Source organism: Perognathus longimembris, chromosome 25 (assembly GCF_023159225.1).
Source record: "Perognathus longimembris pacificus isolate PPM17 chromosome 25, ASM2315922v1, whole genome shotgun sequence".
Classification (NCBI taxonomy): Eukaryota; Metazoa; Chordata; class Mammalia; order Rodentia; family Heteromyidae; genus Perognathus; species Perognathus longimembris.
Genome location: NC_063185.1, coordinates 9,590,821 through 9,609,460, shown reverse-complemented (window position 1 = coordinate 9,609,460; position 18,640 = coordinate 9,590,821).

Here is an 18,640-nt window from a genome sequence, read left to right as displayed (position 1 = left end):
TTTGTAAACGGCTTGCTTAACCCATTTGTGACTTGCTCTACCCGCTGCACTAAACCCCCTGCACCAGTGCTACGTGACCACCGGTTGTCAATTCCTGATATCGAGGCCAGTTCCTGATATCAAAGCCATAATAGATAACTGAAAGGGTAGAAAACCAATAGAAATAGGACAAGACTTCCTTGCTAAATGCCATCCAATCAAGTATCTGCCAAGTTGGAAATACCCTGCCCCTGTTGTAATCACAACAAAAACCCTGCCTATCTGAGGGTTGGGACTCTCAATCCAGATCCGCTGTATTGGTGACAGTTGGGAGTCCAGGCTCGAGCTTGCAATAAAGACTCTTGTGGGTTCACATCGGTATTGGCTCCTTGGGGACCGGAAATCTAGGCATAACAATATCAGTGTATTTGTAAAGATGTAGCTCAAGGATAGGCACACACAGGAGTAGCCATAGTTGTAGCAGGATTGAGTTTCTTTTCAAATTATTCATGTTGTGTGCTATTTCCATGAAATCTGACCCCCAATTTTAGCCCAAATTAATTTTGTAGGGTTGAGATCTTATCCCAATTGTAAGTCTAGACGCTTTGCAATATACTTTAAAGAGTTGTGTTTGCCCAACTGATGCTCCTCAGAATTCAGATATTCTGCTGTATTTAGATTCTTTTAAGATCCTTTCAAAGCTGAAAAACTCCATCAGCCAGATGGACCATATAAATGAGCAGTTCTTTACATAAAACTGAGCAGTTAGTGACAGCAGTTAGCACCTTCTGATTTGAGCAGGCTTCTTTCAGGCTCTGTGTTACCCTTGGGGTGTACTCTGCTCACCTTACGCTGTAAGGGGGATCACTGTGGGCAGGAGACAGTGGGCGGTGGTGATTCGTGATGTGTTTTGGAGTAATGAAGAGGAGTGAGAAGTACAAGTATGTGGGGTCATTTGGATCCTGCCCTTGACCAAGGTTTTCAATTGAATATGATAATGACTCTACTATTCCTTCCTTTAAGTGCTGTTTTTATAGTCTTCATTTCTTCTCTGTGATATCGGGGCCAGCCAGAGGACTTCCTGGAGTGTTGGTGGACTTGAACAGTGCAACTATTGTTCCTTTGAGAGGAGAAAAACACTGGGGGTGGGAGGCAGAAAGGAAATTTTATCTATGGGTAACTGAGCCTGAGGGCTAGAAAAGAATTTTTGCTGTGGGTAAGGGCATGCAATTTTTAATCTTTGAAGTTTGTTTTAAAATAAAGGCTCATTAGGGCCATAGCAACTATGACTTGCCATATTATTTTATCTCTGAACTCACTTTAGGTTCAATCTGTAATTGGACCACCTGGGTAGAGAAGTTGGGTGGGGGGTGCTTGGCTGTGACAACTGAATTCTCTGAGAAATTTCTAACAGAAAGGCTTAAAGACCTTCAGGAACCCAGTATAGTATCTTAGGCCTGTGAAGGCCAGGATTTCTTAAGTTTTGCATCTCATTTCCTCACTTTCCTTCTGTGTGTACAGTTGGAAGATGTGAACTGAGGAATTCATTTACCTTTCAAGGCAATATTGATGAAACCAAGAAAAATGGTTGTTTAACATTTTGAAATCTAAAGACTTATGTAAATGTCAAACTACAATGATAAAGTCGGTTGCCCAATTAACTGTGACAACATTTTGTACTGTTTGATTAACCAAACAAAAATGAGCCATTTTCCCTTAATATCACCCTTCAAAAATGTGCAGCTTGCTCTGATAGGTAGGATCTTCCCACCCTCCCCTTTCCTTTCTTTGGTCAAATGTGATTGATATCCCAGCTCAACTATACTCTTAAAGGAAGCCAGCATTTGATCCCTACCTTGGTGAAGTTTCCTTTGGAAATAAATTCCATCAAGTATCAAATAATACATGAGTTCCCCTCTTTCCCTTTTTCCACTGGAATAGTAAAATGAGTTTGAAAGCAAAAATATAATTAAAGAAAACCTTTGCCTTTTTTCTGAGAGATTTTCCTAAGCCCCAGTTTTTGCCCTTGGGCAGTGAATTTGCTAATGTGGCTTGGGGACATCCAATTACATGTGACATTTTTATTTCTGTGGAGGGTAATAGCTAGTACCATCACAGTGACCAGGAGCAGCGGGAAGCCCCAGCTCCTGTTGCCTCTGCTTTAGGAAACTTTGAAATTAGAAGGGGACTGTGATTACAACACAAACTTCCTGGGGGACTTGCATGGATCCACCATCTGGATCTCTAAGCACCGTGCTGATGATGGCAGTATGCCCCATGCCGGCAGGCAGCCGAATAATCAGCCTTTAATGCATGGTATGTAGGTCACACCGCTTTATCCAAGCGAACTGTAGAGGTTTGCATCCTTTCACTTTATTACAAAAAAGAAACAAACAAAAAACAGCTCTAGAATTGCCTACATTTTCCTGGACACACACATGGCCAGATAGCTAAACTAAAAAGCATGCTTGTTTTATATATTAATGTGCTCTGCTATAAAGAACCAGCCCTTGTAAAGTTTTAAGTGAACTATGAAGAGCTTGTGCCATTATCCAGAGGCCCTTCAGCCTAGGTTAACTGGGTAATGTGAGAAGAGCCCCCACTGGGTTCTGAGGGGAGAGAGGCAGCCAGCTTTAGTCTGCAGGACTGTGGGTATGGGTGTGGGTCTGGTAAGCTTCCCTGCCTTTCCCCAGTGTGACAGTGTGAACTCAGCTCTGGGCCTGGATGGGAGGTACCACCTCTTTCCCCAAGCCTTTGAGGTAAAAAGTGGAAAACATCCTGGAGATGTCTGGAGCGTCATACTGCACTTGGCTCCTCAACTTGATCCATGATGTTTAATGAACCAAGTTCAAGTTCTCACCTTGTTCTCTCAGGCTGAAGGCCTCATCCGAATGTGAGTTCAATTTCAACTATAGTCTTGGACACGCTTGGTAAAGCAGCTGAGCAAGAGAGGAATTTGTTGTACGATGTGTACAGACATCTACATTTAATTTCCATTTTTTAAGAAAGCTTCTAAAATTTCCAGAAGTAGGAGTTAAGTGATAGCATGTATTGAATGCTGAGCAGGAAACAGCAAGCCTTGTATTCTGTCTGCATAGTGCTTTGCATTTCTTGAGTTCATAAGCAGTGGACCCCTGACCATAATAAAGAATCAAGACAGGTTACCTCCACCTACTCCTCCTGTATCCACTTTATTCATTCTAGCCCCTGGACAAACAAGTCCACATCTTTGTGATGGAAGGGTCCTTGCCCAATACTGGATCTCCAGCTGCTCCTTGACTGGCCTGTCCTAGGAAGGGGAGGAGACGGAGTTAGTGTTGGTCATGTCTTAGTTTTTCAACACTTACAATGTGCCCGGGATGGCTAGGGTGGCATGCATTGCTTTTAGACTGTTGTTTAATCCTGTGGCTATCTTACAAGGTAGCAACATCTTTTTTAAAGATGATGACAGTGATAACTTTTAGGTTGAGCACATCCTCATAGGTGGCAGGTCAAAAACGAGACACTCAAACTGTGTTTACTTTATCTGTTAATTTCACTTCCCCCAAGTTAATGTCTGCTTTGGGTTAATGGCAACATTCTAAATTACATAAATAATTTGAATATAAGGAAAAACTCAAATCACACCAGAACTAGTAGGGTACTCACCCCTAGATGGTGACATCATCCAGGGTTTCTTTCCTTCACATCATTTCTTAAATATATTTATAACATTTCATGTATTAAAATATTCCTTTATAACTTTTAAAGACTACCTTCAAGCATATAAGATATAGACTGTACTTAATAAATTCAAGCCATTCCAGGATTTTGGTGAAGAGTAACCAAATTACATGATATAGATGCCCTAGTATGTCTTCCACAGGAATGGCTATTATTCATTGATATAATTTGAGTGAAATGACAAATATTGTTTCATGAGATTCGTATTTTAATACTTCAGTGCAGTAGCGTTGCATACTTTTTATTTTCCATGTTGTTTACAGAACATACTCAAAATACTCTCTGTGAATGAAACCAGTTCTCTAAGCCTGTGCAATTTGAGGAAGACTTTCTTAGGAGGCAGAGTTGAGAACAGTGTACATGTAAATCACCTTACTTAGTATCTGTGGGTGATAATTACACATTTGAAAGGCTCATTGTCTTATTGGACACCGAAATTCTTTGATTTTTGACTATTATTAGATACAATTATCTGAACCAGGATTAGAAACCCAGGCTGTTTTGGTGATGGTTGAAGATTTTAGATATACTTCTTAAGATGTAATCGATTGGACATGGTGGGAATTTTGAGATACATAGCAAGAAGACTGAATTGAAAATTCGATCCAAATGAAATTGTTAACAAAGGATATCAAGGTTCTACCATGGGCCAAGCTCAACTTCCCCTAGCTAGAATTTGTCAGAACTCATTCCTTGGTGGCTGCGTTGATTCCTGACAGCTGTCAGTTCTTTCAGGGCTGAGAGGACCCATCTTAGCCTATCTGGTGGAGTGATGCCTTTATTCTAATGTGAAACAAGTTTAGCTTTCTTACACATGATGAATGACTACTTGTAAATTGCTGTCACATACAAGAAGTATCCCGGAAGGGATCTGCATTCCACTGAATGCTAAGGCTGACAGGAATTAGACATTAGAATGATGTTGGGGTTAGCTATAAGGATTGCATGAACTGAAGGAACCTCAAGTACTGTAATCAGGTGCCTGCCTCTAAAAGACTGCCAGTCACCACTGTGACCTTGATCTCTTGCTTCTGGATCCTAGGATTTATTTTGTCCAAAAAATTCTTTCCTTTACTCTTTAATCCTAACCTCCTAATTTTATTAGTGTATCTTTAGACCATTATTGCTTTATCTACCAACTGGTCTGGCTTTTGTACCCTCGGCTCTGAATCAAATGACGATTTTATTCATTTAGTCATAGCTACGTAAAAGGAAAGGCCAACATTACTACAGCATAAACAGATCTTTGCTGGCAAGATGAGCACCCCAAAACATTGACCAAAATATTAAATTCAGTGGTACTATAGAGAAAATCTTAAAACAGACCAGTGCACAAGAGATTTATAAAACGTCTGGCAGAATTCAGATACTGTTGTTCTTGAGTACATTTTAATAATATTGAAAGTCCTGTCTTTTACATATCATTGCTTCTTTGCTTATATTTTAAAACAGTCCCCAATTTCAAGACTTCTGAAAGCTTGTTGAAGAGATGGGAAAAGTTTAAATCTAGAGAACTCAGAAGTGTTTATTAATTTTGGTAAAGAGAAATGTTTTCCACTTTGACTGTACATATTTAATATCTACCTAGCAAGTCAAATTAGAACATTTCTCTTTGATATTTAGAAAAATAAATGCCTAAATCTTCTTGATGTGTGGCTCAGAACATGAAGGCTTTGCAGTCTTTTCATTTGTGTCCTTCACAGTCTAATTTCACTTTTGCTTACTATAAAATATTCTTTAGTATATTCTTTTTCACAAATATACCTTCTTCAGTCAAGATGAGTACTTATCAAAAAGTGAGAAGATGTATAATTTTATCCAAGACTCATAGTTCATAACTGAATATCTGTAAACTCATGGTTCTCCCTAACACATTTCTGCTTCCTGGTATTCATTTTGATGACCAGTTCATTAGTTGTTCGGAAGACTCCTGTAAGGGCGCCATCCTTTAGTCAGTTTGCTTTTGTGTATGTGCATAGAGCCCACTGAATGCCATCATGCATAGTTGTATTTTAATTTCCTTCCACAAATAAGAGAAAACAGGCTGTTTGTCTCTGTGAAAATGACTTCACCTGACATAATTTGTTCTAGAGCCATCCATTTCCCCAAAAATGTCCTAATATTCTTTCTAATGGATAATGAAAATTCCATTGTATATATGTACCACATCTTTTGATCTATTCATCCATTGTAGGGTACCTGGGCTGTTACCCTAACAGTGAATAGTGAAGCAACACGTATGTCCACATGTCTTTATGGTATCCTAACTAGTGATTGGATACACGTGCTGGCTATGGGAACCTAGTTTTATTTGGCATTCTGTGTGCACTGTGCTCTATCCTCTCCTCCTGCCTACTAACTGGCATCCTCGTCCTTCAGCTTTTCTCTTTTGCGTGTTGCCTTGTTTAAGCCTGGGCTCTCCACTGCATTTCTGCTGACAACTTTACTTCTTAAGTTACACAATTGCTGCAGCTGCCTCTCACTCTGGATTATGTGCAGCTACCAAAATCACAAAGAGCTGGTCTTCACCACTATTTTTATCATGGAGCCATTTAACTTTCTCATAGTGTGTGAATTAGAGCTCAGAGCTGAGAAGACACAGTAACTAAATGACAGATACTTAAATATGAATTTCCTTTAAACATCTTTATTTGAATCTATAATTTTTAATGTCTTCACATTATGGTATTCCATCTTCATTTATTTTATAATCTTGCCAGTTCTTTTAAGTTTTATAGTAGGTTACTTTAATTTCCTGACATTTATACTTTTGTCTCCCTTTATCTCTTTCCCTTAAATTGGATCATGGCAATGTGTCCTTTTACCTTATTGCAAACTAAAGACAAATAGTTTATTTGCATGTTTTTTTTTGTTTGATATAATAGTATTTTGATTGATACTTTCAAATCTAGATGACTATAAAATAGTTGCTTGGGTCACAAATGGTCTTACTCCCTTTTACTTAACTTACTCCTTTGACCAAATATTTTATTTACAGTTATTTTTCTAAGTTAATTGATTGGGATCTTGTGTGTTTTACATGCTTGAGGTTGTCATTGAAGGGGGCTTTGACATAAAATAGTGGAACTAATCATATAGTTAGTGTACTTAGATACTTCCCCTTTTTAGCCAGCTTTAACAGGTAACTGACTTCTTGCTACTTTACTAGGTGCTACTTTTCTAGGCTTTCATCTTGAATCATCCCCTCCAAGGAAGAATATAAAACAGTCATCTCATTCCAAGGAAGAGTATAGAATACCTATTTGGTTATAACATTAGCTTTAGGTGATAATGAATCCTAACATAATGCAGGGACATTTGAAAGGTCTCTGAAGCCAGCTTTGAATACATGACTACATTTGCACATTGGCTTTAAACAATCTAATTTTAGAAAATGAAATATTTTTGAAAATATTTTAGAAAATGAAATAGTTTTTTTTTTACTGGTATTTATATTTTTCTTTTCCTCTACGTACCAGTGAGGTTTACACAGTGTAAATATGTCATTTTATCATGCTTATATTAAACGTGATTTAATTAAGTGCAGTTAGATGGCCATCATGAAAAGTGTTTTCATGTGTTGTAGAATTGTTCTGTATTTTCCACCACTGCTAATCAAGAGCACAGATTCTTCAATTTGCACAGATCATTCTTGTTTTGTCTTTAGCTCTTTATTCATTTATTATTTATTAAATCTTAGATTTTCTACTACTTTTCATCTTTCCACTGAATCGGTTTAATATTTTCAAAAACCTCTGACTCGTGCAGAATGGTTTATTATTTGAGCTTCCATTTAGACCAGATACTTTAACTTTGTCTTTCAGGTATGTTGAACATTTGAGAATTGAGAAGTAGGAGAATTTTTAGCTTTTCTTCAGAACTCTAATATTTTTTTGAGGCAAGATGCTCACATACATGTTTGTATGTTTCTTTTCCTTAGGCCACCTCTGCACTCCTTTTTAGCTCTTGAGGGAATAGGCTACTTAAAATTTGCTACTTACATCCTTTGCTTCTATTGTGACTTAATAAAGATAATTCTAACCAGTAACTAAATAGTTGTTTGAACTTGATTAACGGAAGTCACTGGTGGAGTTGTCTTTCTGGTACCAATCACTCATTAATCCGATATTTATTGATGATCTGCTCTGAAGTTTTCTGCAGCTGAGCCCTCTGAATTTATTAGCTTCTGATTTTCTTGTTTCCTCAGGAAAAACTGGGTATTTCAGAATGTATCTGCATTTCAGTTCCTTTCCATCTTTAACCCTCTAGCTTTTCCATCTTTTTGCTATTTCCTCCAGAAAAACATTCATGTTTGTCCTTCACATAACTCCTTTGGCTTTTTATAATGTTCATTGTTTTTAATGACTCCGGATAATAAGTCTGCTGAAGAGTTTCTTCTTTTTCTATTACATGAAATAGTTGACTTTGTGTTTTCATCATGTTCTGCTTTGTGCCCCTGCTTTTGATGTAACTGTGGGCATTACTTCTCTCTTTGGGTGGATTTCTAAAAATAATATTTCTTGTTAATCATCCACAGAGATAAGAATTATAAGGCAGACTGGAGTAATATTCTTCTGCCTATTTGTTCTTCCTATTTTTATGTACTCTGCACAGAATCTACCTACTCTCAGGGTTTCCGTCTCAAGCACTGGCTGGCTGGAGATTACTTAGCTCTTCTTCCTTTGTGTGCTAAGTAGGTATACGCTCACTGATCTAAACAGAATGGAAGGAAGATGCACTGAGTTTTCCTTTGCAGCCTGGGCTGCCGACATTTCATTTCAAATAGTCAGGTCAACACAGACCTCTCCATATATTGTTGAGCTGTCTAACTCAGGGCTAACCAGAAGGGGTTTATAGAAACTGCCCGTCAGCCCAGGGATTGCTGGAGGTCTGCTGAGCACCAAGGAAAGTCACAGAACCTGATCCTTGTGCAAATTGTTCTTTAAAGGGCATCTTCATTTTATGTCAGTTACATGGAGTAGTGTCTTATATTTTGTATGATGAATTTTAGTTTTATTCTTGGCTACTCTTTTTTGGTAGTTCAGTCTGTTACAGATTGGAAGTTGGAAGAAAATGAAAAAAGAAGATGCAATCTTTCACAAAATGTCACTTGAGGAGAGTTTGACAACACATTACTCTGTTTTTAATTAACAATGTTAGAACCTAATGTGTCTGTACTCAAATATCTAAATTTTGTGGCAGTTTCTAAAGGGCAGAAGGAAGAACAGGGTTAATAGGATCAAGGGAAGGGAGAAATGGCTCACAAATTACATGAGCTTTGATGTGTTTAGGGGGTGAGGGAAGTAACAGGTGTGAACTCAAGGCCGCCTGAGTGTCTTAGCACTTATGATACATGCTAGCCCTCTACACTTGTTATTTTTGAGACAAGATCTCGTACTTTTCCCCCAAACTGTCTTTGCACAGCAATGTTCCTTATGCCGCCACTGTATCTGGGTCCACAGGCATGTGTTTCACCAGTGTCTATTTCTTTGTTGACATATGGCCTCTCAAAGTTTGTGCCTGGCTGTCCTTAAACTGAGATCTTCTTGATCTCCACTTCTACGTAGTTGAGATTACAGGTGTGAGCCACCACAGAAAAGCCAGAAGTGGCACTATGGCTCAAGAGGTAGAGTTCAAGCCCCAGGACTGGCAAAAAAGTGTAGATAATGCCTCAACTATCTAGCGCTGTAGGATTTATATTTTTTTCCTTGTTCTACAGAGTCTGTGGACTGTTTTCTTAAGAGTCTTTCAGAGTTGATGATTGATGGGCTTTCAGGAATTTAGTTCTTACCTCTGGGGTTACTGTTGCACTATCTCCACCAGGACTTCTGGCAAATTACCTAACCTCATTTTTGCTTCTAGGCATTTTCTGCAGATTCTAGTATGTGTCTGTACTCATGAATATGGTGTGTGAGCAGACAAGGAATGTTCTTATTCAGCAGCTAGAATGCCTATGGAGCTTCATGGTTTGCCTCCCAGGACAGCTTTCTTTACTCACACAGAGAAAAATGAACCTGTACTTGATTCATGAACACATCCCAACATGTATTGAAGTTTCAGCGAGGACCCTCCTTTTGCCAAGGAGATTACTAGCATGGAAGACAGCTCTGTTAAGAGGAACTAACGATCTATTGATTAATGTGAATTGAGCTTAGGGTTACCTTTTTATTCTTCCTGCATCTACCATTGAATTCTGACACTTTGGTCCTGTGGTATTGAATTTCTGCTTCGAAGTGAAATTCTCCCCTATAATAGCCACCTCAGTTATATTTATCTGACACAGATGAGTTCCAGCCCCTGTTGGATCATGATCTTTGTCATCCATAGGAATTCTCTGAATCAGCCAGCTGCAGCACAGATAACCTTATCCATTATGATTTAGCTCGAGAAATACCCTATTGCTTTTACAAAAAATGTAAACCTTTCCCTGAAGACATATGAATAGGCATAAAAATATGGGAGGTAAATGCTCTCCCACAGGCTGAAAGTAGTGACAAGAAAGCATTGTGAATGAACTCAACCTGTAAACCATCTCTTGTAGCGATGGATTACCTTACCTGGCCCCGCGTTTTTTCTGGGGAATGAGGTTCTCCTTCATGCCTCAGCAGTCATTGAGCGTACACAGATGCAAGAAGTCAATAAAAGGAAACGCAATACTTTGCATGAGGCAGTCTGCCAACAGACCCTTTTACAAATGGATTTCTGATTCTTGACAGTTTCTTCAGCATTTTGACATCACAAATCCATTTCTCCCTGTATCTAAGCAGCTGTCCCTGCTTGTAGGCAAAGCTGCTCTTCACCCAGTCCCTGATTCTACTCAACATGAAGAAGGCGGGACAATCTTTTGGGTTTTGTAGATGATGCAACAGAAAGAGAAGAATGGGGGAAAGGAAATGTGAGTTAAGGGGAAGTCCCTCCAGATTGAAATCTTTCAGTGACTTTGAGCGTGTACAGCCTTCTCCAAGAATTAAAGAAAAAAAAAGAACTAAAAATAACTTCTGAAAGTCCTTAAGCAGATGAAATACTTACTTGGACATTAGTCATCAATCTGAATTTTCTTGAAAGAAAGCATGATTTAAAAGCAAGCAGAATGACATAACCAAATGTTCTTGTTTGAACAATGTTACTAGTGGATGTTTGAGTTCAGGTTTCTAAGACACTTTGAGTTAATTCACTTCAGCTTTTTTTTTTTTTTTTGGTAAATCTATAACATAAAACTTGCATTTCATCTAAACAAAGTTATTATCAAGAGAGAAAGAAACAGATCATCTTACATAGTCAGGCCAGAACAGTTTTATTCTCATCAAAGTGGGAATGGCTGTAGATGGTGGGTGGGTCTGGGAACTCTGCAGTTTGATCCAAGCATGAATGGACTACCGTGAGCCCTAGGGGGTCTGAAACTAGAGAAACGGAAGCTTCTCTCCTGCCAAAAATGTTTCCAGTGCTTTCATTGGAAGAAGCTTGTTCAGTGAATGAGAGGAGCATAGTTTCAGCCACCAGGGTTCCTGGCAGGCAGAAGTGTTTTCAGTGCTAACCTCTGCTTTGCATTAGAGGGCAGTGGCAGCTGTGCTTCTTGGGGGCTGGGGCCCAGGCTCACTGGAAATAGCTCGGACACATATTGTCAGCCCCAACTTGCCTCTCCCTGGCTCAGCAGGGCTCTACTGCTGCTTGCGTTCCCATGACTTTATTTCCTATCTTTTCAAATCCTGGCCTTCCGGCTCCCACTCTCCACTAATTGTTTGGTCATCACTACAAGTTGGCCAGTTTTCTCACAGTCTTGATGATTCTTTGTAAGAGTCAACAGAGGAAGATTTCAATTCTTCCCCTGGCCTCAAAGCTGTCCTTCTTATACAGTGTTTGCTTTATCTCCTATGGTGTCTAATTACCATTACAGGAGAGTTTATAGATCTTAGCACTAGCTTTGCCTCCTCTAGAATGTACTTTGGGGGGAATTGTTTTTGGTTTAAAATTAGCTTGATATATCAACTTCTATAGTTCTTCCTTCTGTACTTGTAGTCAACAGGATGGTCAAAGGTTTGCTATAGTGTTTACAAATACCTTCTTAGGGATAAGTTACTAGTAGGTCTTCAGATGACACAAAGTTCATTCTTCTGTTATGAAACCCATGAGCACCTAGCCTATACATGTTTTACTATTTCAATAAATAGATACAGGGGGCTGGGGATATGGCCTAGTGGCAAGAGTGCTTGCCTCGTATACATGAGGCCCTGGGTTCGATTCCCCAGCACCACATATACAGAAAATGGCCAGAAGTGGCGCTGTGGCTCAAGTGGCAGAGCGCTAGCCTTGAGCAAAAAGAAGCCAGGGACAGTGCTCCGGCCCTGAGTCCAAGCCCCAGGACTGGCCAAAAATAAATAAATAAATAAAATAAATAGATGCCAGGAACACAAAATTCATGTTAGCCTTACATTTCCATTTTGAATATGATGTTTATCAAAACGAATTCCAAGAAATGGAAGTAAGGAATTTCTCTTTTTATAAATTTAATTTTATTGTCAATGTCATGTACAGAGGGCTAACAGTTACATATGTAAGGTAGTGAGTACATTTCTTGACAAACGTTACCTCCTCCCTCATTTTCCTCCCACCTTCTCTCCTCCTCATTCCCCCAGTTGTACAGTTAATTTCCAGCATATTATCTTGTGAAGAGATTTCTTATTACAATGTTTGCTATTATTTTTTCCCTTCTTTCTTTGGCTTATTTCCTTCTGCTGCTGTTTTTGATTTCTGTGTCCTTTGCCTTGTATATAAGTTTATCTGACTTGGGGAGGGAAAGAAGCACAGAAATGGTAGGACAAAGGGTGAACCAATTCATCAGTGAAACCCACTAGACACCATGTTGGAAATGAAATATACAACTTTTGGGGGAGAGAAGTTTGAAGGGGAAAAACTGGGAGAGAATGAGGGAGTGGATGGCACTATTCAAAAGGAAATGTTCTCATTACCATCAGCATCTAACTGTTACCCCTCTGTATATCAGTAATTTTTTTAGAAAAGCATGTTTTGAATTTTATTTAAACTAAACTTATTAGACTTGCTTAGAGATTAGTCTTTGACTGAAAAGCAAATATTACTAAGTTCAAAAGAATATAGAAACTGAAAATTTGCATTCTATCCTAGAATGTCTAGAAATTATCTGTATGGAAGAGATGTGCCCTTTATGCATTGATTATCAACATTGTAGACTCAAGTCTGAAACTCTTTAGTAAACTAAAAGCTCATAAAACTAGTCATTGTCCTTTCCATTTTCTTTTTAAAAATATTTGAAATTCCAAGTATGTATTAAGTAAAATACTAAGTATGTATAATTATGTATACTTAACCAAGATTATACCTTTACAGTGTCAATTATTCAACTAAGAAAGGAGATTTGTCAGGTAGATATAATCCATTAAGGAAAGTAAAATTTTTCTTTATACAGTGACTAATGTTTAAGAAATGATTTTATGATTTTGGTTTCATTAGTAACAAGTATTGCTACCAAAACCCCCCATGGGAATATATGTAATTACAGGAGAATAAAGTGTGTGTTTATAAATTTTGAGTTGTAATTTTGAATGTATTTTTCCATACAAACTAAGTTACATATGGTTTTTGATTACCGTGAAGTTCATGGGAACCACATTGAATTAAAAAGGTACTTAAAATTTCTTGAGGTATGAATAACACCACCAATACCAAACTGCCACTTTCGCTAGTGCTTTGTTGTGCAAAGTTTAATTTCCACGAGGATTATTAGGAGGTAAGTCAGAGGAGAGAACTTGTCTCCCATTCTCTCTTGTTCCTCAAAGACACCGCCACTGTGGAAATTCTTGTTAGTGGTTCAAGGTACAAGGGCCTAGGTGACACGAATGCTGTCTTGTGGTTTAACATAGGTTTTCCTGTAGGAGACAGGACAGCCTGCTTGGGGTTTTAGGTTGTAATAGTTTAGAATTGGTGGACATAGGACAGATGTTTTAAGAGGCAAGCACTCTACCTAGGCCATATTCCCAGCTTAGGACAGACTTTTAAAATGGACTTTGAAGATAAACAGTTGTTGGACAAACCAAATGGAGCACTTTGTTTTCAGAGGAGTTATTATCCTTGTGAGGCCTCAAGGAATAGTCTGTGGGTTGCATAAACTGGTTGTCACCAAATTCCTAGAACAAAGTTATATGTGGTTTCACCTTCCCAGGACATCTTTGCTGCATAATAATAACAAATTTATGAAAATATTTACATAGGCTGTGTGGCTTCATATAGGGTTCGTTTTTCAAATGAGACATGGGCGTATAGCCTATGTGAAAGAATGCTATAAATATTTTTCCTTCCTTCCCTCCTTTCCTTCATTCTCCCACTCCCTTTCTCTCTCTCCGTTTCTTTCCCGTTCTCTCCCTTCCTTTTCTCCCCCTTTCTTCATCTGCTTCCCTCCCTTGCCTGCTTTTCCTTCTTCAGTTCCCTTTCTCTTTCCTGTTCCTCCCACGTCTTGGCACTTTGTTGGTTAATTGGAGATTGAAATATTGTGGACTTTTCTGCCTGGGTTGATTTTGAACTTTGATCCTTTAGGTCTTAGCCTCCTAAGTAGCAAGGATTATAGACATGAGCTATGGGCACCCAGTTAAGAATTTCTAGAAACCACCCAAAGTTCTGTTTGTAATAAGATATAATTACCATCTAATAGCTGTCATTACGAATTGTCTAATAAGGTTCTTTCCATCTATTTCTGTTAAGCTCTGTTATCTCAATTGAAAGTTGGTGCTCTGCTGAATACCAGCAATGTGATTTACCATCGAGACATGCCTCCAGACCTCTTTTTTGTTAAAAATAACCACTGCTTATTATCTTAAAGACGTTTCAGCAAGGATTTATTTTAGGTAAAATAGCAAGACATAGAGAAACATTTCTTGTTCTTCATGTAGGAAATGGAAGTTAAAGGCTTATTCACTTGTGATTTTTGATGTAGGGTCTCACTTTCTACCCAGGTGCACACTTGGATCTTGATCTGCCTATTATCTGCTTCCCAGTGTAACTGGGATGACAGGTGTATGCCTTAAGATAGTATCTCCCAGATGTTTCTTCCCACGTTGCCTGGAACTGTGATCCTCCACTCTCAGTCTGTCAGGTTGCTAGGATTGATTGCACAGTGGGCCATAAGCACCTGGCTTTATTTCTCACTTTGGTGGAATAATAGAAAATTCTGAACAGATCAAAGAACTTAAAGTTTTTATCATCCTCTTAGAAACTTGTAGTTTATGGAAAATGAAAATAATTATTCCTGTTTAGGTGGGTATACTGTTTTAAACCTGCAATTCCAACTACTTGGGAGGCAAAGATTGCAGTTTGAGCCCAGCATGGGAAAAATTTAGGGAGACCTTGTCTCAAAGGCAAGCTGTGTATGGTGACTTGTGATATGGTCTCGGCTCCTCTGGAGATAGTCAGGAAAAATCACAGTGTGAGGTCAGTCTGGGAAAAGCATAAGATCCTGTGTGAAAACAGACTAAAAAGAAAAAGGATAAGAGGTGTGGCTCAGGTGGTAGAGTATCTAGCAAGTGTGAGGATCTGGTTCAGTCTCTACTACTGGAGAGAGGGAGGGGCGAGGGCGAGATAAAGAGAAGAGGGGAAGAGAGAAGAAAAGGGGGAAGAAGAAAGAGGAGGGAGGGAGGAAGAAAGAGAGAGAAATGAAATATGAATTACCATACTGATAGTTTTTAAAAATTGATGTTCATTCCCCCCCTCCTGAGAAAACAGACAGGCGGGTGGCAGGATGCTGCTGGCACGGTGTGAATCTTCTGGTTTTATTTAAGCAGTGAGGAGAGCATTTGCAGTGATTGACTGTTGTAGACTGTGCTACCTGTAGCAGCTCTGGCGATGTTTGTTTAAAGGCTGACAGATGACTGTGACCCCTTCTATTTCCTGTGCTCTCTGCTCATAGTTACAGTGATGTATTAGGTCCTCCTTGGCATAGGCAAGAGCTTTCAAACACCTAGGTGCATTTTTTTTTTTTGTTGTCAGCGTTTGAATGCCTTTCAAACAAAACAAAAAATCTCTCCTGGCCATTTATCTTCCTGCAGTTTGAATTGCACAGTTCATTTCCAATTTCTTTCTGCAGTTGGCGCTGGCTCATGATAATGCAAGAGGGGAGAACATAATTCTCTGTTAATATTTTTCCTACATTATCTTGAGCACATAGCCAGCAAATACCAGCAGTTTAAACATATAAATTATGTCGATGCCCAGAAAATTAGTTAAAAGTTTGAGGAAATACTTCATATTAAATAATGAAAAGCCAATGTGTACTTTTTCCCTATAAACGTATAGGCGCCCAATATTTGGTTTTGTGGTACAGTAATCTGAAATTCTCCTTTGGTACATATGTGTGCAATTTCATTGGAAGTTTAAGCTCTGATGTGTAAAAATGCCTAGAAAATGTAGAAAAGTTTAGGTATGGGAAAAATGAGTTATACCATTTATTATTAATCCGTTCATTCAATTCTGCATTATTGTATTACTGGGCAAACAGGAGTAGAGTTAATACAGAATAGAGTCATAATGAAAAGGTAGGCTTTTATCCATTATCTTTTCAACAACTTTGTTCATCCGTGTTCTTTGTATAATGGGGGTGCTTGCACTGTTTCTAGTCCTCAGCAGCACTGTTGGGATCTTAGTTAAAAAAAAAAAAAAAAAGCTTGTAGAATAGAAGCAGCTGAACCAAGTTGGGAAAGAGTAGGTTTCAGAAGCTCTGAACCTGGGCCAGCTCTGTCATCAGATAGCCTCGAGTTTGCATTTCTTCTCAAATCTAGAATCATTGTGTCTGCTTTTGGGTGGTTGTGAGTTAAAATGACAGCAATAGTGCTGTTCCCTCTGCGGTGCTCCTTTGTTCAACAGAACACACAGGGGGCTCACAGAGGAAATGATGCCTGTGACTGGGAGACTTCAGCTGGAGCTGGTGTCTCCGGACTCTCTATTTAATTGATGGGGCGCTGATGTCTAGAAAGTCACCATCTTGATCTGATTGTCATTTGGTCAGGGCCATCTAGAATCAGAACTGACTCCTGATGGCCAGTATGGCATTTTTTTTTACATTGACTACATCAAATCTGTAGGAACTCAGGTTAACCTGAGTGAAAAAGTTACACCTGAAGAGGACTGTACTTAGACAATACCTTCTGTCCTCATTTATTTGGGAACACTGACAGACCAGTTCTGAGTGTTGACTATTGGGAAAGGCCAGGGGCTGTTCAGGATTGAACAACAGACACACAGTGCTACTAGGTCCTCTCAGAATATCCCACTATCATCTAACAGAGGTTCACATGGGGGTGAGGATCTGATTTGCACTGTGAAGAAGAAATAGAAGACTTGCTGGTGGGTAGTGGCAGGATGACTTTCCAGTAAGAATGAGGGCAAAGACAGAGAAGAATACATCCATATTGCATAAGCAGGTTCATTTCATGTGGACAGAACTTAACCTTCAGAGACTGAGAAGCAGAGCAGGTCAGCAGAAGGAGGTCCTTGGAGGGCCAGTATGCCATGGTCAGGAGTTTGGACTTAATACACACACAGACACTCTCTCTCTCTCTCTCTCTCTCTCTCTCTCTCTCTCTCTCTCTCTCTCTCTCTCTCTCTCTCTCTCCCCTCTCTCCCTCTCCCCCTCCCCCCTCCCTCTTCCCCTCTCCCTCTCCCCCTCCTTAGGTGCTGTCCCTGAACTCTGTTTTGCTCAAGGCTAGTGATCTACCACTTGAGCACAGCACCACTTCTGTGATTAATTGGAGATAAGAGTCTCATGAATTTTCCTGATCCCACTGGCTTCTCACCTGTGATCTCAGCCTACTGAGTAGCTAGGATTCACAAGCATGAGCCACTAGCACTCAGTAGGTTTGGACTTTTGATGTGACTTCATACCTCAATAGTTATATCATAGTTTAAAAAAACCCATAAGATTATCTAACAAATTCTGGAGAGTAGAGTTGTTAATATGTTCAACAAATATTTGTTATGCATTTTCTTGCCATTTGAACAGAGTTTATCCGCAAGTCATAGAGCTCATAGCAGACAAGCATTAGCATTCGAGAAATGAGCTTTTGACTACCATTAATGACCAGTAGGAAAACTGGGCAGACAAGACTTCTGTTTGTCTGAGGTGTTCTTTATTTCATGGAATACACTATGCAAGAATCTTTTTTTTGTAGGTTGGTAAGACATATTTACACTGCAGTTCTCTTTTTGGAGTGAGGAACATGAACCATCTCTGCCTGTGTCTTCAGTGTATTGTTCTAGTGACCTAGCAATAGCAAACACTCTATGAAATGGCGTAAAGACAGTGGCACTCTCAAACTCACAGTAAAATGTTTTCTGCCATTTCCCACTCTGCAGCGAAGATTATATAAACCAATTTTCTGTCATTATTTAAATTAATATTCTCTTCTGGTATGTGGCTAAAGTGGCACCCAGGAGTTTGCTGTCTGAGGAAAGAAGAAAGGACATTTGAAAATTAATGACATCTTTGTCTTGCATAAAGGGAACTGAAAAGCAAAGTTGTTCACATAAAATGGGCCTTTTCAGGAGGAAAGCCCTGAGTGGTAGTGAAAACACAGATGCATCTTTTTTTATCTTTCTTTTTTACAAATGTTCTTTCTACCAGTGTCAACAAAGAAGACAGCTTCCAGTGTTGTACTTCCTTAAACAAAAACTTCAGACTAGCAAATGTATAGAAACCCTAATAATGAGAGAACAATTATCTGGGTTTATAAACTGGTTAGAAACCCTGGGGTATGTGCCTAAATGGGTGTCTTTCAATGTCTGATTTTAAATTAAGGCTATGTGGATAAAATCAAGTGGGCGCAGGTGGGTTCCACTTTGGCTTTCAGAGCAATTTCTATGAGGACAGGGAATATGTAATCATGCTATTTCAAATACAGGTTTCAGCTGATCACAATGA